This window comes from Macaca mulatta, chromosome 9 (genome assembly GCF_049350105.2).
Source record: "Macaca mulatta isolate MMU2019108-1 chromosome 9, T2T-MMU8v2.0, whole genome shotgun sequence".
Classification (NCBI taxonomy): Eukaryota; Metazoa; Chordata; class Mammalia; order Primates; family Cercopithecidae; genus Macaca; species Macaca mulatta.
The window spans coordinates 93429413-93452102 of record NC_133414.1 but is presented as its reverse complement, the minus strand read 5'-3'; positions in this window follow the sequence as shown (position 1 = coordinate 93452102).

The following is a 22690-nucleotide window of genomic DNA, read 5'->3' as shown; positions in this document are numbered from 1 at the left end:
TGCAATATTGGGTCATAGAATCAACAAAGAATGTATTACTGGGTTAGACATATGTATTTACTTATGCAATTAGTAATACAATTCTTCACTCATTCCTAGATTTGAATCCCAGGTGCTCTGCATAGCAGCTGTATAGTCTTGGACAAGTTGCTTAATCTCTGTACCTTGATTTCCTCATTTGTACTTCAATGTTCTTATGTGGTAAATGTAAAATTACTTAACTCAGAGCTATGAGGTCAGTTTTATCTGAGAGAATCCAGAAAAAAATACTTAGCACACATTTCCTAGCATTCAACATGCATAATAGGTACTCAAGAAAATTTCAGATCTCTGTACGTGATTAATATTTGAGTATTTAATATATTAAATATAATGTCTGAAAATGCATGTCTTTATGTGACTGTACCTCTCATTGCACTTGGTATAGTGTTGTGAATATATTTGTCATTTGTATGTTCTTTCTACCATGCAATTCTTCCACTCCAATTAGCATACTATATTGGAAAACAATTGAGTGCTTGCTTTATGTTTTACTAAATTTATACGGAACTACATTGATACTTCCTTGCCTTCAGATGCTGGGACTCACTGGCTGCTTTCTAGGAGTCTACTTCCTGGCTACTTCTCAGGAGTCTCTACGTAACTCTGTCCTTTACACTTGCCCTGCACCATCATCCTCAGCCCTAGACAAAGACAACATCATTTTTTAAAACCTTCAAATATATCTGCAATTCACTGTATGAATGTTCTCATTCTATCAAAACCCTGGACCTCACTAACTCAATGGAGCAATATAGGATGATAAAGTAGTTTATATGAAAGTCATAGCAAACTTGCTTTGGTTATTCATCCAAACGTATGTTTTTAAAGGATGAGGCTTTTTTTCTGAAACAAATAAAATTATAATTTGAAATTTCAAATAATGTGACTAATAGATTATGAATTCATTTCCAAATATAGAAATAATTAAAACACTGGGGCTATAGAAAAGTGAGTGCTGTATCTATTATTTTCTTACATTAATTTTATCCTAGCTGCCAGAATTTAGTATTTTTAATATCAACTGAGAGATTTAAGGCTATTATAATTTTCCTATCTTGATTTTCCTCTTCTATTTATAACTCACTTAAAGTAATTTGATAGTATACACTGTGATGTGTCCCCATGTATCAAACTTTTAAAAAATGTATTTGGAACCAAAGCAAAGATAGATTTTACTAATACCACAGAGGTATAATCTGCTGCTATTTCTTCATCAGAAGTAAACAAGTTGACTTCAAAGCAGTTGATCTAATTTTCTTCACCGTTCATTCAATGGTATTTTTTGATTATTACAGAATATATTGAATTCAATAACAATAAGTCCTTTTCTTTTCTTCTTTTTTTTTTTTTTTTCCAGAAATGGTTTCTCTCTGTTGCTGAGGCTGCAGTGCAGTAGCATGATCTCGATTCACTGCAGCCTCTGCCTCCTGCGCTCAAGAAATCCTTCTACCTAGCCTCCTGAGTAGCTGGGACTACAGGTGAGCACCACCATGTCCACCTATATAGTTTTTGTATTTTTTGTATTTTTTTTTTTTTTTTGGTAGAGATGGGGTTTCACTGTGTTGCGTAGGCTGGTCTCAAACTCCTGGGCTTACACCATTCTCCCCCCTCAGCCTCCCAAAATTCTGGGATTACAGGTGTAAGCCACTGCACCCGGCTGAGAAGACTTTTTATTATAAATTGTTCCTATTGTTTTATTTATTTGGTTTGCTTGTTGGTTTTCAAGGTAAGTTTGACATATAAGGTGGTATAATGTTTAACGGTCAAGTTATAGAGATAGCTTGATTGAAGTTCAAATCCAGAGCCAAGTTACTTACACTCTCTAAGGACCTGTTTTTTCCCTTATAAAATTAAAATAAAGTGGATAGCCACTTCATAGGTTTGTAATAAGAATTAATATGATAATGCTGTCACACAGTTGCAAAGAGACACTAAAACTTGGCCCTGCCAAAAAATATTAGCTATTGCCATTAGAATTGTTCTCCTTAATACCTAAGGCATTTGCTGACAATCAGGTTACTCATCATGTCCTTCCAGGAAAATAAATAAATAAATAAATAAATAAATAAATAAATAAATGTTTAAAACTTAGGAACTACTTTTAAAATTTAATTTTCAGACCTGACATAACACAGCTGAGGAAGAAAGATGTTAGCTGATTGGGGACAGATGTAGAGATCATTAATGGTATAATAGTGTGAGAATGTGAAGCACGATAGGATATGATATTAGTCATACAGATTGTAAATACATGTCAAAACTATATTTATCGTTCATTTAATTAAAATTCAACCTTGTTTTCTTCAAAGAAGAAATTATACCTTTCACTCTACCTATTTAACTCTGGAAAATTTTACAAATTGAGCATGACATTTTTCAGTATGAATTCCTGTATTTCAGCTACCCTCCTAACTTTGCCTTTGGCATGATGAGCAGAAAAAAAAAAAAGAAACAGAATAAGTAGTTCTGGAATATGAAAAGTGTCCATGAAGAGGAGTAGTCTTGAGAAGTAGGGAACAGGATGAAGTCATTAGGGGACAGAAGGGTAGGAGGGAGTGGGACTAGACAAGCTCTGAACTCTGCATGCACACATAGCAGTCTAAAATAGTCATCCAGCATACAGACTCTAGGTCAAGATAACCAAGATGAATTACAACTTCTCCACAAGCAACATGACTTTGGGTAAAATATTTAACTTTTCTGTGTCTTAGTTTCTTCAACTGATAAATAAAAATGATGGTCATAAATTTTACTTCATAAAATTGTGATAACTAAACTGTTTAATACATGTGATGAATAGTGTGTGGCATTTAGCTTAACAATAAGACATTTCATGAAAATATTAGCTACTTTTGTTAGCTAGCAGCTCACAGTTGTGCCTAAAGCTGACCCCATATCTAGGATTAGGTTTTGAAAGAATTCATCATCATCAGAAGTAGGTCTGGAAGTTATAAAGGAAAGCTTAAAGAAACAGACATAGGTGTTGCACATATCAGAAAGCCAATACTGAGCCCAGGGAGATGGCACCTATCCCCTTTGGGCATGTAATTCAGTTCCCTGATACAGTATACTGTCTTTATTACAAAGGTCCCAAGGCAAACTTTTTAATAATTGTGATCCCACTCAATAGTCATGTTCACTTACTTTATAGGTACATTTGTGGCATATTTTACAATGTGAGGTTGAGTGCATTTCACTTAAAAACCAAAGGCATATAATGACAATATGTTATGGAGGAAAATTATTGATTTTTGTAAATAGGCAGATCTTGTTTTTATTCTAGTTCCATCACTTACTAACTTTGTGATATGGACAATTTATATCCTATCTGAACCTGTGTTTCCTCTACAGTATGAGATAATTTCTACTTTGAAGGATTGTTATGAGGGTTAAATATAAGTTATTTTCTTGTTTATGATGTTGGTATATACTACTTCCATGCATGATAGTTAATTTTATGAATAAGATTTTAATAGTAAGCCATAGAAAAATATAATGTAAGACTGATTCTTAGAATCTATCAAAACAGGTTGTAAAAATGACTTAAAGAAACATCTAGCATGGCAGTGACTAACATTTTGAAAAGCTTTATTTTTCCATTGAGAACCATAGCCCTACACAGTGTCTGTGCTTCAGCGTTCCTCTTGTCAGGAAGGATAATATCTATGATGCATTGACTAACTCTAATGAAAATTTTTATTCTTAAGACACAAAATATTTTCTAGCACAGTACATAAGGTCTTTGTGCTCATGTCAGCATTGGAGATAAATTTCTGGGAAAGAAGTAGAGAAACTGCTCATTTCTATAGACATCAAAACACCAAAGTAAAAGTGAAAATAAAGGAACACAAAAGACTTTTTCTTTTTAAATGCCTAAGCTGAAAAGTATACCTACCAGGAAACATCCAACTCACGAATTACTTTAAATATGTTTTCGAAACAGTGTGCTTGTTTTATAACAACAGATTCATGCTATTTACCTGATATTCCCCAGTGGTTGCTCTGTGGAGCTCAGTACCATCCTTGGAGACCATAGGCAATAAAAAGCACTTCTTCTGCACCAGTAAGACAAAAACAAACTGACTACTTCTCACGTAAGCCTTGGAGGGCTTCCCTCAGTGGGCTTAGTGATCAGCAAATCATGTCAAATAAGCCTTTTAGTTATTTTTGACATAATAGTGTTCCTGGCAGGCAGTACTTAAGAATTCCCAGGTTATTAGCCTTAACATAAATTCAATATACTCTCTTTTATTAAAAGTCAAACTGTTTATTCACAGTAGTTCTTAGGTCTACATTTCATTTTACACATCTATGTGGATGTAATAGCTTTTTCCTTAGAACTTTTAAAAAACAGAATTCAGTAAAAGTCCTATATTTATATTTTCTATGTGCCAAGAACAGATAACCATCATAAATGTGAGCCAGATTTGAATTGACGAGCTGAAATTAGGAGGAATTGAAAAACACCTGAAATAAATGTTCAAGTAATGAAGGGGAAAGTTTACTTTAGAATTAGTGTATCAAAAATGAGAAAATTGGCTGGGCACCCTGGCTCACACCTGTAATCCAAGCCTTTTGGGAGGCTGAGGCATGCGAATCACCTGAGGTCAGGAGTTCGGGACCTGCCTGGCCAACATGGTGAAACCCTGTAGGATGCTTCTTCTTGTCCAAAATGCAAAAATTAGCTGGACATGGTGGTACATGCCTGTGGTCCCAGCTACTCAGGAGGCTGAGGCAGGAGAATTGCTTGAACCCAGAAGGCGGAGGTTGCAGTGAGCTGAGATCATGCCACTGCACTCCAACCTGGGCAGCAGAGTGGGACTCCATTAAAGAAAAAAAAAAAAGTAAATAAATAAATAAGTAAAATTTTTAAAAAGTCATTGCTGTGTTTATTTTTTTAAAAATAATAGTTTCAAAATGTATACATGTAAAATGTAACTGGGAATACTTCGTATCTGTTTGTAGCCCAAGATTAAGTTTATTCTCAATTGCTAGGAGGTTTGCACAATAGAGTACATATTTACTTTAATCTGTACGACAAAAAGCCTCATTGTCATTGTGACTATGTCATCATTATCACATTCGAATCTCCTGATTATAACCTGCACAGATGGTCTATCTATGGGGCTCTGCGATAAGAAACTTGCTGTCAGTCTACAGAGGAAGCCGTTTTCACTTCCAGATAGTTCTGGATATTTGAAAGTATTTGCTGATTTAGAGTCAAATTATGTCTTGCTGTAACATCCATAATTTCTGAACTTACATTTGAGATAAACCAAGATTAGACTAAACCATGCCTTCAAATGACAGACTCTCAAAAATATGATGCAGTTTATGTGCCCAAACTATCCTATCTTGCCATTTTCCTCCATTGTTTAGGAAAAACATGGCCCTAGTTTTGTTAGCCACACTTGACAATATTATTTTAAACCACTATGTCATTTGGATGTCCTATAGTTGAACAGTCTTTAGTGTCTTCCTGTTAAAATATGCATAAAAACTGCATGTCCAGTATAGTATACCTGGAGAAAAACATAGCTCTCATTAACCTTGTCTAGACGTTAAACTTATAAGAGAAAATCTTTATTTTCCTTATATCCAAATTACTCTGCTAAATTGTTTTTAGGCATGATTAATAAACCTTTACTGTAAAGGGAAAGGGTCTAAGATTTTAGGTTTTGTGGGCCATATAATCTCTATACAACTATTTGTCTCTGCTATTGCAGTGAGAAAACATTTATAGACAATACACAAATGAATGAGTGTGTCCATGCTGCAATAAAACTTTATTTCCGAAACCAGTCTGTTGGCTGGATAAGGCTTGCAGGCCATAATTTGCCAACCCTTGGTTTACAGCCTAGCTAGATAAACACTGCTTGTTGTAGTCAAAGCTTGCTTTTTAAAACATATATCTCTCATCCTAGCATTGTCATTATGTGTGTATGTGGTTTATTTTTAAATATGTAATATTTAAGGGTCTTTCCTATTTAGTTCTATTGACTAAAAGCTGTTTCATAATTATAATGCACAGACTCTATATAGGTTTTTATTTTGCCATTCAACCTATTAGATAATCCTTATAATTTTATTTTTCATGTATTTGACAGATGAACATGTCTACAGCACTGATGAAAATGTTACCAGAATATAAACAAAAATGAATTTTTCAGGTTAAAACAATTTTTTTTAGTAATATATATCTATTAACCATTAAATAATTTACCAAATTATTCCATTACCTAATCCATATTGCTTCTTCTTGTCCAAAAGAATATAGTAAGGTACATTACCAAATACATACTTCTGACTTTAGTGGGCATTTAATGTATTATTAGAGGATCCTGATATCTGTATTTTTTAAAGAAATTAAATTCATTCTTAATGATTATACTTTCTTCATCTAACACTATAATATTAACAACATTTGGAAAAACGTCTAATAATTAACAGTAGATTTACAGAGCATTTTTCAATAATTTTCTAAAATTATCTGAAAAATTTGGCCAGAATCACTGTAAAATTCACATCTGAGCTTATGGAAGCCAACTTTATTCCACTCTAAAATGACAAAATTTTATATTTTTAATTTTATCTTTTAAAGTGTTTTAACATAAGGGTAGTGGAAGACCTTACTAAAGGTAGCTTAGATAGTAACAGATTTGTCATCTCAGCTAACACAAAGGCCATAGACGGGGCAGATCTACAGGATGCAAAACCTTTCCTTTTTCTCACCTCATAGTAGCCATATGTCTACTGCAATTCTCTGGTTTCCTGTGCTTACAAAATGCCCTTTAGTTAAAAATAAAAATAAAGAGAAAGAGAGAAAGAAAGAAAGAGAAAGAAGAAGGAAAAAACATAGAGAAAGAAAATAATTTATTCACGTGTTTATTTAAATTAAGAAAGACGTGCATTTTCCTAGACCTCCCTGTGATGACTAATTTCATGTGTCAGTTTTACTGGGCTAAGGGTTGCTCACATAGCTGATAAAACATTATTTCTGAGAGTATCTGTGTTTCCAGAGAAATTAGCATTTGAATAGGTAGACTGAGTAAAGAAGATCATCCTCACCAATATCTATGGGCATCCTTCAATCTATTCAGAGCCCAAATAGAACAAAAAGGCAGAGGAAGGTTGAATTTAATCTGTCTTCTTGAGCTGGGACATCCATCTTCTCTTGTCCTCCAATATTGGAACACCTGTTTCTCAAGCTTTTTGGCTTAGGTTGAACTATATCATCAACTGGGCCTCCATCTTGCAGGCAGGAGATTGTGGAACTTCACAGCCTCAACATCCTTGTGAGCCAATTCCTCCCAAGAATTATCTTCCTCTAGCTATCTCTATCTCTATCTCTATCTCTATCTCTATCTCTATCTCTATCTCTATCTCTATCTCTATCTCCACCTCATCTGCACCTGTATCTCTGTCTCATCTATATCTATCTTTATTATCTGTATCTTTATCTCCTCTATCTCTATGTCTACCCCTATGTCCACATCTATCTTAGTTACCTATCTCAGTTATGGTTCCGTTTCTCCGTAGAACCTTAACAAATACAGTCCCCTAATAGGCCTTATCGTACAACTCACTTATTAGCTTATCATGATTATAACCAAGTTCATGACTTCAAAGGAATATTAAATTTTACACTAAGATTTGGCTAGCCAACCTCCTCGAGCCAAATCTGGCCCCGCACCTCACTTAGTATAGCAAGCAAATTAAATGTAGATTATATATTTTTTATTCATTGAAAAAGATCCAAAGAATAACTTATCATAACATGCTAAAATTATATTAAATTTAAATTTTGATATACAAATAAAATTTTATGAAAACACAATTATATTTATTCATTTACATTTACATTCTTTGTCTATGGCTACTTTTACACTAATGCAGCAGAGTTTGTTAGTTGAGACAGAAACTGGCTGATAAAGACCAATATTTTTACAATATGACCCTTTACAAAAAAAAAATAATTGACCCTTGGTTTAGACTGATCAATAATCCTATGGGAGGATTTTATTGATTTTCATTTGTAGCCAACCAAGCACTTTTTTTTTTTTCTTGGCTAGGATAAATTTAGAACATCTATGTCCTTCCTTAAAACAGGCTCACATACTTGAAAGTCTGATTCTCTCATAACTATATTTTTTTCTCTGCTGTTAAAATTTGAGGTCATTCTCTTCAGAAATAGAGTAATGAAATAGAAACTAAGTAGTCCCATTTTTCTTTTGTCATTTATGAGGGCCTATACCACCTAGTGGTGGCTTAGTATGTATTAATAACCATGTCACTAAGAAAAACTGCTGTATTTTTAGTTTGCTTAATTTAGTGGTGTTGAATATTTCCTCTGACCAATTTTGGCCTATGAACGTGATTTATTTGAATTCAAAGTTGGGAGGAGATGAGCACTGTGTGCTCCTATGAGAAGTTCCATCTGGTTCAAACATAAACACTATTAATATCACTTTGCTCTAGACATGTGATTCCCCTCGATAATGCTTCTTGCATTACCACAGTATAAAAGTTACAATCCTTATTATTTTTAAAAAACTCAATTTGTATAGGACTCTTGATAATATTTTAATGTATACACATTTTATAATGATTTTTATTGATACTATTGTTTCTTCTTTTATACATTTTTTGTTGTCCTTTTTGTTTATTTATATAGTCAGTTTTCACATTAAATGGGAGGAAAACTGGCATTGCTCAATTGACACCCAGGGAAATTCTGTGTGCCAGATATCATATTATATTTCTTTTAATGCTCTAAACAATGTTGTGAGGTAAGTGTTATCTCTGATTTGCACATGAAGAAACATATTCCCAGATTAATAAATTATCCAGTTTCACATAGGGAATAAATTGTAGCACAGGAGTTCTAGATAGATAGATCTGTATGACTTCACAGAGTGAAATGGACAGATAACAATTCACTTTCCAGGACAAATCACAGGACAATGGATATCAGAAGAAATGATGAGACCAGGATAACATTGGATGTTTTGTATATAAAAAACTTATTTGGGCAACAAAAAAGAATATAAAGCCACTGAAGCAAAATATATGTTATCAAATTTAAAAGAAAATATGCTATTGGTAGGTCATGGCTGCATTATATAAAACATTTCATTTCACATAAAGTATTAACACTACACTATGACTATGAGTTAATATTAAAAAAAATTGACCACATAGGAAATAGGAGAAAAAAGTAACAACACTGTGGAAAGCAAAGAAAATGACTGCAAGATGCAGCTATCACCACCATCTCTACAAGGAGGCCACATAGGGGCCTAGATGAACAAAGGGAAGCTTAGATGAACAAAGGGAAGAGACTGGAGTTACCAAAATTTGTAAACTCAGAGTAAAAGCCTTCCTGAGCTGAGGCTAGACCTCTGAGGAAGAGATATGTTCCAACTGCTGCTATTACCTCTGAAGAGGCACTTTCTGGGTCTCTGAAAAAATTGGTAAACTGAAACAATTACTGCTTCTAGGGCAAGGGGATGTTCTTGGGAGAATATTGGCAAGGACAGCAAACAAACAGGAAAAGGAGATATATTCTTCCATCCTCTTGCCTTTCTGTGTTTCTCTGTACCTCCCAATAGCAGAACGTAGCAGGATCCCACTTGAAGGAACTTGGAAAACGTAGCTTGCTAATCCCCTTCACAGCATCAGAGCAAATTTATTGCAGAGAATTGTGGCTAAAGATGAAGATTATTAGTAAATCAATTTGCTTACCTAATTTTTAATCTGTATTGATTTCTTATAACATAAATATCTGTGATTATAGAGATCTCAGTATTTTTTTTTCTTCTGTAGCAGCATTTCAATCTTTTTTGAAGTTCTACCTCTCTTTCACACCATGTGAGAGCAATTGACCTAATCATCATGGGCAGTGCTTACAATATGTCTCAACCTGTCCAAAATAAAGATGCTACCCCATTAACCACATGGTTTATTTTGTAATATGCTCATGATTTAACCTAGTCTAATGAGAAACTTAACTAGAAAATTTGTTGAAATTATTGAGTAAAATAATGTTAATTTTCTGAAAAAGTAGCTTAGCTAGTAAGATACAAACTCACTGCTACTAGTGGCCAACTTGATGTGGAACAATACTGAGAATATTTCTTCAGGTAATCCTGCAAGAAATGTATGCAAAACAGAAAAGAGAAAGTTACAATGAGAAATTTCTTACATACTATATTCAGTAGAGCCTGAGGGTAACTCTAAATCTAGATACTTAATAAGAATACTATTGACAATAAATAATACTCGTATAGCAAATACTATGTGCTAAGCATTATTTCATGTACTTTATAAGATTAATGTATCTAATACTAACAAGGACTCTATGAGATAGATATTATTGTCCAATTTTATATATAAGAAAACTGAAGTAAAGATAAAGTGACTTGTCCAAAGTCACATAGCTAGTTAATAACGTAACTAAAATAAATGCTCTTTCCCACATTAGTATATAGTCTGATGTGCTTCAGTTATGAGAATCAATGCTTTCCATTTTAATTTATGACCACTGAGTTTTGTTGTATTTGTTTTTTACAACCTGCAAATAAAATGCCCTGACAAATTATATTCTCTCAGACAGTCATCTTTCTTTTGTTTGCAATCAACATTTTACACATATTCACTTATTATGTATCACCCTTTGATTTCTCAAAATTTATTTAGGGGTATATAAATATTTTGCTACTACTGGAATTAGCCAAAATTTAAGGTTAAATTTTCAAACATGTCATTGCCCTCATCATACTGTAGCAAGAATTACTAATCAATGATACACTAAGGACTAAAGTCAAGTCCTAGAAAAATCTCATAGTTAAAATATTAAATAATATTAAGTGATACAATTTTGTCCCAAGTACATATTTCTGAAGAAAATATATTTTTCTTATGAAAAGTTCTATAATATTTGATAAATCGAGATATTCCATTTCCATCAGTTGAGAATATGGTTTCTTGTGTTTTACTATTCCTGGCACATCAAGTTTTTCCTCACATTAAGATAAGAAATGTTTCAGCATGTGCTTATTTTGTTTTTGAATAGAATGGTGCATGGCTGTTTCAGCTCTCATAATTTTTTAAGCCATTAATTTTATCTCAGGCCTTTTTTGCATTCCATACCTTCCTGCATACTAATTAGGCATGCAAATTTCTCTTAAAATCACATTTCCTTACCAGTCCAAATCAATTCATTCTTCCCCATCATACATATTCCTCTTCTATTACCTCAGAAACAAGTTAATAAAATACTTTACTTTTATCATTTATTTATGATTGTAAAGTAATGATACAATAGATTTAGATCCTCATTTTAGCCATCATTTAATCATGATTATGTAGGCTCTAAGAGTTCAACGGTTTCAATGCCTATCTCTGTCACTTGCGTGGATTCCGTTAATAGAGTGAATTCAAAAGTATTCATGTAAACTATATCAAGCATAAACTTAGTTTTTTTTTCTATTATATTAGATTGTATGTCAACTATGAACATTTGGTGAGGACCAGTACTTTCATATCAAAGCTACCACTATGAAGAGATGCAATCTGAACCCCAGGGATGAGACAGGAAGATACCAGGATATGGTCACTCCATACTGTTCTCAAAATATTTACATCCCTACCCTGTATTCCATCATATACTTTATTCCCCATTGCCAAGATTTTATAAATCAGTGAAAAGAGATGCCCTTTTCCCAGGATCACCCAAGGAATCTTGGGCTCCTCAGTCAAAAAGTACTTTGAAGTCTCAGTATAGATTAAAGACTGAATAAATGACTGTGCCTGTATTCCAAGATTCCACTAAAATGAAAGTAAATATATAAAAATGGTATAAATCTTCAATTCAGAAGAGAATGGAAGGGAAACAACAATACAGTAAGATTTTGGTAAATATCTGATAGGCAGAAAGAATAGTGATACCCAATAAAGCGGTCCAGAGACATGCTTAGCCTAGAGTATATGTTAAGTAGGATATAACTAAAAAGGATCTAGTAAAAAAACCAGAGTGTCTTCTCAACCAATAGCTAGCTAATAAGGAGAGTAGGAATTAAAAATTTAAATTTGAGGCTGCACAAACCACTATGGCACATGCTTACCTATGTAACAAACCAGTATATCCTGCACATGTACCACTGAACTTAAAATTTGGAAAAAATTAAAAATAAAAGTAAGTAAATATAACTGTATATAGAAGATATAAAGGAATACACACACACACACACACACACACACACACACACAAATACATACTAAAATGCTAGAATTTCTGTATACCTGGCTGGATAAAAAGAAGTACAAAGTTTTCTAATTTCTGGCAGTTGGTAACCCTCATCATTAGTGAAGCTGAAACAATAAAAAGCTCCAGACTGAATATAGAGTTGTCAACTATCTTTTTTTTCTCTCCATAAACAAAGAACAAAACTTGGTAGAAAAAAGTCTCTAAACTAAATTGTAGACACAGAAACATCTGAATGTATATTCAACCTATAAAGCAAGAATTGGGTGTTAAGAAAAAAAAATAACTGAACACAAAGAACTTTCCAGAAACTGTAAAAATTGCATTAAAGTATTTCAAAAACAGTAATAGATAACAGTATTGTTAAAACATAGAAAATCATACAAAATATAAATGAATGATCAATTCAGAAGGTTCAATGTAAAACTATAAAGTGTCATTTGGAAAAGAGAAAACATAAGTAGAAATCATAACAAAAATACATAAAATTACTAAAACTAAAGTGCATGAGTTTTCAGACTGAATATGTCCCTCAAATGATCAAGACAAAAACTCTTGCCCAATCAAAAATTTGAGAAATTACAGAATATTAAGCATAAAAGGAAGCCCCCGAACAGTTCCAGAGAGAAAAACTGGGAATTTCACCTTGAGTAATTTTTGAATGAGTTTATATGGTCCAAACTTCTCATAAGAATTACTAAATAGTCTGAGTTGATTAAAATATACATGTGTTTTGTGTGAATAGCAGGATGTTAGATCAAATTTTAACATAATATAAAACAAGTCAGTAATGAAACGGTATACAACCCACAGAGATAGGTAAAACTTGAGGAGGCATTTTACAAAAGAAGAAACACAGATGGCAATGAACATATAAAAAGAGGCTTCACTTCATAGATAATTAAGAACTCAATATTACAAATCCAGTAATTTTAAAATATACCTGCATATTCTTCAATATATCTCCCAATGAAAGGGATCTGTATTCCTACTCTTCCATCTGGGCTGGTTTGTGATTTATGCAATGGAATGTGACAAAAGTGATGCTATGTATTTTCTAGGCCAGGTGATAAAGTGCCAGGAAGTTTTCACTTTGTTTACTGATACACTAGCTCTCAGAGTCTTTAGCTTTCATGTAAGAAGTCAGAGTAAACCTGAGAGCACCATGCTGTGAGGAATTCCAAGCTACACAAAGAAAAGAACACTCAAAGGCACCCTGGCCAACTCCCAACTGTGCCTAACATTTGTGTTATTTCAGCACAGATGCCTTACATGTGTGTGAAGAAATGTTCACATGATTCTAGCCCTAAGGTGTTCAATTCGTGGTGGGCTCATTGAATCTTTTCAACTAAGTTTTCAGCCATCGTGGAGCAGAGATAAGACATCCCCAGTGAGCTCTAAATTCCTGAACCCCAAATGTTTGAGCATAATAAAATACTTATTGTATATGATGCTAAACTTTGGAGTGGTTTTCTTTGAACTGATAAATAGAACAGAATTTGGTAACTGAAAGAAGTTTGCTGCTAAAACAAAATGTAAAACATAGAGTGCTGATTATTGGACTGGGCCTTAGTGAAGCATAATGAAGTTTAAGGAGGCTGTTGGTAAAGTTCTGAAGTAAAATGTAGAAAATAACTATGGAATTCTAGGGAAATGGGAGCTCTTGTCAAGTTGTGGAAGACATTTATTTGTGGTGATGTGGAAAATAAGAGAAAGTATAGTAGTCCGTTTGTATCCATGGTGTTTCAAGATATCCCCCACCATGTGGATACCAAAAACCTGCTGATGCTAAAGTCCCTCAAATAAAATGGTGTAGTATTTGTGCATAATCTGTGCATATCCTCCATATACTTTAAATCATTTTTAGATTGCTTATAATACCTAACACATTAAATGCTATGTAAATAGCTATTATACTATATTGTTTAGGGAATAATGAAAAGAAAATATATGTACATGTTCAGTGCAGGCACAATCATCCACTTTTTTTCTCAATATTTTTGTTCCATGTTTGGTTGAACCTATGGATGTGGAACCTATAAATATGGAGGGTCGACTGTACCTAATAATGTTGCCGACTTAGCTAAAGACATTTTTGAATAGAATGTTGAAAATGCAATCTGGTTTATTCTATCTTTCTGTAATAAAATGAAATAATACATAAATTAATTAAAGAAAAAAATATTTATATTTCAGGTAGAATTTAGAGAAAAAATGTATAGCACCCAGAACAGTTAGCCATTACAGGGTTCTCAAAGTAAGAAAGGACAGTAGAATCATTAGTTGCCATTAATGAGAGAATCAAAGACTGTATACTACACACTAGTTAATTGTAATTAATTTTTCAAATGGCAATCAAAAAGTTAATTCTCAGTTTCAACACAAACTAAGAATTAATACTCAGTTACACACAATGTTATATCGGGCTTTGCCTAATGTTATAATGTATTTTTTGGAAAATGTTATAGCTCTAAGCCACCAGAGCAGGTTTCCATTTTGAGAGCCCAGCCCACACCAGACTGCATCCTGCCCTGGGGCCCAATAGCCTCTGAATCTCCACATTCCTGGAATCCCATTGACATCATCCTCCTACAGCTGGCACCACTGCTGGCCACTGCCACTCAGGCCAAAGTACAAGCCACTGGCAATGACTCTGCTGCTCCCAGCAGTGTAGCCACCACACATTTACAAGCACCTTGAGGACAGGCTACTTTGCCCACAGCTGCCTTCTGGGAGCAAAGCACCCTATGCTTATGCTATGGATGCTGTCACTAAAAGCTACCCCACCCTTCCTAGTAGCAGGACAAAAGCACAGCCACTGCATTCCCAACCTGAGAATTTCACCAGGAGCCTAGGATTACCATGTCCATAACTACGCCATGGGTAGCACCTGCAAGGAGGCGTGAGAACTGATCCAGCTGGCCCAGTTTTGCTCCCCAACACTGGTCCCCACACATGCTGTCTGAGGGACTGGGAATAGCCCAGCTATGGCTAGCTTCATTGGCACATGAGAAATCCTCCTGGATCCATAAGGTTGAGCCCATCCAACCTGGCAATACCACCACAGCTGGAACCAATCCAAATGTATCACATATGGGCCTGCATACTGGCCTAATCCTCTTGTTGCAGCCACCACTAACATCAGTTTGAATTGCATGGAAGCCAGAGAGTTGTCCCACCACTGCTACTGCCAGCTTTTATACCATGCCCACTGCCCAAGGGTCCAAGTACCCACTCACTAGCCCAGCCCAACACTGCCACTACTGGCACCTACACAAACCTCATTACAGTCCAAGAAAGGACCTACCTAATCCTATTACAACTGTGCCAGCATATGCCACCGCACAGCACAAGGAAAGTCACATTTAACCTGCTGCTGCCATCACTGGGAACCAATGACTGGCCCATCTGGCATCCTCATCCCCAGGAAAACTTCACCACAGCCTCCACTAATAACCATAACCTAAGACGATGAATACATCACAGACACCACTGATGCTCTTTACAGCTGAAGAAATCATGCAGAGACACGTTACTGCACACACAAAGACTCAAAGCCAAAGGGCCCTAACCAACAAATGGTACATACAACTTCAGGGAAAAATGCTTCACAATGAAAGCATGTTCTGAAAATTGAAAGAAGCTATTGTTACAACAGATATGCATATATCAACATAAGGACACAAGAAAAGTTAAAAAGCAAGGAAATATGACACTTCCAAAGAACACAATAATTTTCCAGCATAAAGAAAATTCTTAAGGTTCAGTGAAAGTAAACCTTATGAAATCTTAGAATGAGAATTCAAAATCATGATTTTTTAAGTGTAGTGAGATACAAGAGAACAAAGACAAACAATACAAACAAATGAGAAAAAACAATTCAGGTTACTGAAAAATTACCAAAGAGATAGATATCACACACAAAAGAAGTAAACAAAACTTCTGGAACTGAATAATTCCTTGAATGAAATACAAAGTATGTTCAAAAGCATTAATAATAGACTAAATCAAGCAGAAAAGAAAATACCAGAATTTGAAGGCATGACTTTTGAAATAACTCGGTCATACAAAAATTTTTTAAAAAGGATAAAACAGTATGAATATGAATATAGCCTGTGGGATATATGTGGCACCAGAAAGTGGCCAAATGTTACAGGTTTTGGTGTCCCAAAAAGTGAAGCAAACATGGAAGGGATAGACAAGTTATTCAATGAAATAATCTCTGAAAACTTCCCAAGCCTAGCATTACATTTAGACATCCCACTTATATGTGGGAGCTAAAAAAGTTAATCTCATAAAGATAAAGAGGTTAATGATAAATGTCAGAGGTTGGGAAGGGTGTGTGGGTGGAGGCGGTGATGAATAGATATTATTTAGTGGGTACAAACATGTTGCTAGATAGAAGAAATAATTTCCAATGTTCAATATCACAGTAGGATGACTATAGTTAACAACAGTGTATTGTATATTTCAAAATAGCTGTAAGAGAGAACTTGAAATGTTCCCAACACATAGAAATGATGCATACCCTTGAGGTGATGGATACTCCAAATACTCTGACTCGATGATTATACATTCTACACATGTAACAAAATATCATATATGAGCATGTAAAAAATTTAAAAAGTTATCATTGTTTTAATATAGATGACCAAATACAAAATACATATAGATAAAATCTAAGAACTATATTTAAATATAAGAAAGCTAAAATAATTACATGTAGGTGAATATTTGGTTAAACAGTTAAAAAAAAGAAAAGAAGTAGGAGGCGGGGGAAAAGCTTGCATGTGAATACTTTCTTAGGTAGCTCAGGAGTGTTTTCTAAGAGCAGTGTCTATAAACCAAGTACTCATGAGTCCATACGGTACAAATTAGAATTCTCACATAAAAATATCCCTTGTTTATAAATAGAGAACCTCATTCTCTCAAGGGCCTTTATGAGTTGGCTTTGTTGCTACCAACAAGCCTACAAGTTGGATTACTTTTCCTGATCCTTCTATAACAAAGCAAGATGAGACCCACTGACAGGGAGCAGAATGGGGCAATAGATATTTTAAGAAACCAAAGGAAGTAATCCCTGAGGTAATGAACCTTAGGTGGTGCACAATTGTTTTTGAATAGGTAGAATTATATGTAGCATAAATGGATTCTTCCTCTGTAAAGCAGAACCAGAAACGATGTGGAATGAATAATTGCCAGGATTCAATGCTAGAAATGGCTGCATTGAGTATTATATTTTATTCGTCATTGATGGAACTAAATGAAATGGAATGGTGCTAAGTCAGAAATATTTTTCAGGTATTTTCCCCTAGGGATAAGCTTGTATCAAATCATGTTGAAGTCTCTTTCAGGTCTAAATTATTTGATACTAATAGTTGTGGAAAAGAGCAGTAAAAAAAAATTCAATAAATAATAATTAACTATTGAACAATGTGGTTGATAGAGAAACTGCCAGTTAGTTAAATATGTTTTCTAATGAAATAACTGCTTTATATAAATATATTGACAAGAGACCTTGTAACATTATTTGTAATACAGAAACAATTTCTCCTTTAGCTATGATTCAGTAGAGAACTATTAAGTAGAAAGAATTGAATAGCATGTAATGTTTCTGTAACAGTAGGGGTAATTAGGGAAAACGAAAGACAGATGTATGAGATTAATCAAATTACCAAAACAATCACCTCAGGAAAACATGCACATGAACAACAAAGTTAATGGATATTTACCAATAATAGCATTATACAACTATTCTAGATGTACATTCCAACTTTAATATAAAAAGAACAATTAAGTACTGTTCCCTCATCATTAAACAGCTTTAGCTTTATATATGCATCATATGATTTCTATTAAAGCTGTATCTACTGTTTATCATTTCAACAAATTAGGACTTGGGATGGCAATCTGACTGGACAGGAGATTCAGAATTATCAGTTTTATTGTTTTAATTTATTTTCTAATAATCAGTACTCTTTCTACCTCTTTTAAGATCAGTGTTGTTAATTATCATAACCTAGAAATCATTGTCACTTGAACTCTGATTTTCTGCATAGAGGTGAACAAAGAATATGTCAGTTTTGTATGCGCCTGTGGTTATTTTTACTACTGCATTTTTTATTTTTTTGCTTTATGACTCTCCTCCAACTTTCAACATTTTTCGTTAATATAGTTAATGACATATCTATTTCCATGACTTCCAAGAATCAGTCCTTAAATTTATATGTTATGTCTGTATTTATTTTGTAAATTATTGATTTCTTCTTTTAAGTGTAGGTTTTTTCCCCAATGCATTGGAATGCTTCTAAAATTAATTTATTTTCATTACATATACACATCTATATACATATAGATATATAAAGGACATTGTTATATAGCACATATGTGCGCATAGCATAAAATTATGTTAAATTGAAATTTAACATAAATATCTTCTTCATATTACTATTACTATTTTGAGATGGAATCTCGCTCTGTCGCCAAGGCTGGAGTGAAACGGCAAGATATCAGCTCACTGCAGTCTCTGCCTCCTGAGTTCAAGTGATTCTCATGTCTCAGCCTCCCGAGTATCTGGGATTACAAGTGAGCAACAATACCCCCAGCTAACTTTGAATTTTTAGTAGAGACGGGGCTTCACCATATTGTCCAGACTGGTCTCGAACTCCTGACCTCAAGTGATCCACCCACCTCAGCCTCCCAAAAGTGCGGAGATTACAGGTGTGAGCCACTGTGCCCAACCACTATCTCATTATTTTGATACATTGATATAGCCCATTTACATTAATTGTTGTTATAGGCATGTTATATCCTAGTTATACTTGAATATTTTACGTTGTAGTTTTAAGTATTTTGTTTCACTTAAGTATGCTATTAAATTTTATCTATTTCATGGCATTTTCTTTTTGTTTTTTAAAAATAATATGATATCCATTTTTGTTCTACTGGTTAGTTTGTAACTATAATTTGAATCTTTTATCTTCCTAATACTCTCTATATTAGAAAGTAGCTCTCTATACTTATGTCTTTTCTTTTTGTTAAATAATTGCTTCTTTGAAAAACTTGCTACTATAAATTATTTAAGATTTATTTTGACAAATTATTTCCAAATTAATAATATTAATTTAAAAATAATCATATGTAATTGAGGCAGTTGGTCTATAATACCCATAGCTGCATTATGTATTACTGGTGGTATCCATTTTACAGTCTTATAAATTGCATTAATTTGGCTTTATCAGGTTATTAATGGGGCATTTTTTTCCTTCACTTTAAGAGTAAAATGTGATATTAACTCAGAAGTAACACAAAAGTGGAGTTATAGCCTGGCTTGGTAATATGCTACCTCTGTGATTTTGAATTTGTCACTCTAGTCACAAACTTCAATATTAGATGTGTTGAAAATAATGTCAGCTACTTTATAGGGTTGTTAAAATTATAACATAATGCTGGTAAGTGATATGCATAGCTATGCATATGGTATATATTTTGTTCTCAGAGGATGGCTATTATTTTAATAACTTTACTGCTATTTTTATGCTATTGCCTTTATTACTATTATTTTTTATGTCATTCACAATTTGTCTTTCTTGTCTTGAGAAATATTATGCTCCTTATTCTGTCAGGCTATCATATTGGGATTCTTTGTATTGATTGCTACAATTTATTATCACATTATCAAAATTTTTATATTTACAACACACACTTTTTTCTCCTCCCTTTTAATTTCATTTGGCTATTGTCTGAACCACATGTTAAAATTTTATGTAAGCTATTAGACTAATGTTTACATTTTTCTTTTTTATTATCTTAAGATCATATGCACATTTATAAAATCTCATCATTTAAACAGCCCGTAAAAATCTCCCACTCTATACACAAAAATGTGTTTCACTAGGTATATGTTCTCTGAGATAAAGAGACAGAGGCCAGGCAAGGTCGCTCACGCCTGTAATCCCAGCACTTTGGGAGGCTGAGATAGGCAGATCACTTGAGGTTAGGAGTTGAGACCAGCCTGACCAACATGGTGAAACCCTGTCTCTACTAAAAATACAAAAATTAGCCAGGCATGGTGGCAGGCGACTGTAATCCCAGCTACTCAGGAGGCTGAGGCAGGAGAATCGCTTGAAACAGGGAGGCAGAGGTTGAAGTGAGCCAAGATCACACCACTGCACTCCAGCCTGGATGACAAAGTTAGACTTCATCTAAATAAAATAAAATAAAACCCAAAAATTTAAAAAAGAGACTGTTCGAGCCTTCTTTACAGTAAGGTGGCTCTATGACTATGTTGTAAAAAATGGTTTAGAAATTATATATCAGTATACAATTTATATATATATGTTTAGAAATTATATATCAGTATACAAATTATAACCACTTAAGAAAAAGAGTATGTTTTTCCTTCTCATCAATCACTGCCTTTTGGCTGAAAGGCATATTTGAAGGTGGCAGCCTTATTGGGCCACAAAATAAAACTGCATACTGAGAATGGGAGAGCAACAAAATAGGAACCCATGTCTCTGATGACCGTGGAGCTGACTTCTCCTAAATTTTACATATAAAAATAAATATTTATCTTGTTTAACTACTTTCATTTGGGGACTCTTTAAACAGAAACTACAACAGTCTAATGTAAGAATAGCTATATCTATTTAGGTGTTAAAGTGTTCATACAGGATTGTAAGGAATTATCTGCAGATAATTTTCTGCTAGCATAAGTTTAGGGGCCTAGGAGTTGATTTAGAAATGAAGAAATCATAGAATTTAGGGATAAGCACTTGTTTTATTTATAAATAAAATCCCCTCAAGTCTTAGTAGGCTTCTTCTGGTTATTTTGCTTTAATCATTTCTGTGTTCAAGATCCCAAGCCAAACATCTCCTTTAGACATAGTTTAGACACTGAAAGTTCATTTTATTTTATTTGTTGCCTATTCTACTTTTTCCCTCAACAGACGTTAGCTCAAGGCCATCTGAAATAAAGAAAAAAGGTTGGAGTGGGAAGACACACATTTTTCCATATAATAAGCTGATCTCCTGGCTACAATTAGAGCTGTACTTCTTGCAAGCTCTCTTTCTCTCTCTACATTATTATAGCCTCTCAAGAATTTATCAATTCTGCGAACACACTAATTTTTTTGTATGTCCTGTTGTGTGTCATCCAATATGTCTAGAATTTCTTCTATTATACTTCAGATTGTCATTTCATAATTAGCTAGCATGTCACTTCCTGAGAAGCCTAGTCTGAGTCCTCCAGAAGTATTAGGAGATGTTAACATACCATGTAAGGAAGTGAACTTTAGGGACAAGCAGCCTGAATTTTAATTCCAGTTCTGGCACATGTGTGACCAAGCTATAATCTCTGTATCTTACTTTCTTCTCTTACAAAATATGGTTGAATCTAATATTACCTATGGAAGAAGACTGAATTAGATAATGCATAAAGTAAATTGTTGAACACAGATTGTGTATGTATATATGCATGGGGGATACATATATATGTGTGTGTATACATGTGTTTATATACATACGTGTGTATATGTGTGTGTGTATTTCTCATGCTTAAAATGTTGGATATTTTTGGCAACTAATTAGAAACTCCAGTCTATGGACTTTCATAAATATATATATGGTCTAGCAATTCTCAAATTATGTTATATATGTTGTAGTTATATGACTATATAGTTTTTTGCTCACTAGTCTATTAGACTTGCATATGGTGATAGAAGGGAGACACTCAATAATTATTCAATTGTTGAATGTATGAAGGTAGCATAGCAATCAAAGTTAACTCTCAACTCATGGATTTTCCAATGCTGGGATAGGCATCCCTTTATGGTTGCATAAGCCGACATACATTTGTTTACTTTTCTTAGAGATTTATCTTTGGCTAGAGAATAGGGAGATAAAGTGAAAATAAAGCAAAGTAGGTAGATTTACTTATTCTTACATGAAAAATTCTCATTCTTCATATCATCATATTGAAAGTTATAAAATATTCATGAATTTGAATTTGGTTAGCAATACTTCATTGTATCTCTGCTACTCTTCGAAGACCACCTAGCTGTAGAAGCTGTCGGTTTATGTCAGCAGGGAGCAACCTCGTCATACTGATCTGCTCAATGCATGTCAAGCAATTTGGCCTTTTATCAAAATAAATATTCTAGAAAATAGCAAGCAATATTATTATAATCAGTTAAAGATGTAACCAATAAGGAAGGTGAAAACTATTCCTGAAGTTAACACCAATTATGACACAAAAATGCACTAATCTTAAAACAAAGTTAAATTTCATATTCTCATAATTAAAACCTCCACCCTTCAAAAACGTAATTAAATAAATAAGAAAACTCAAGCAAGATGGTCAACTAGATGCAGCCAGGAACA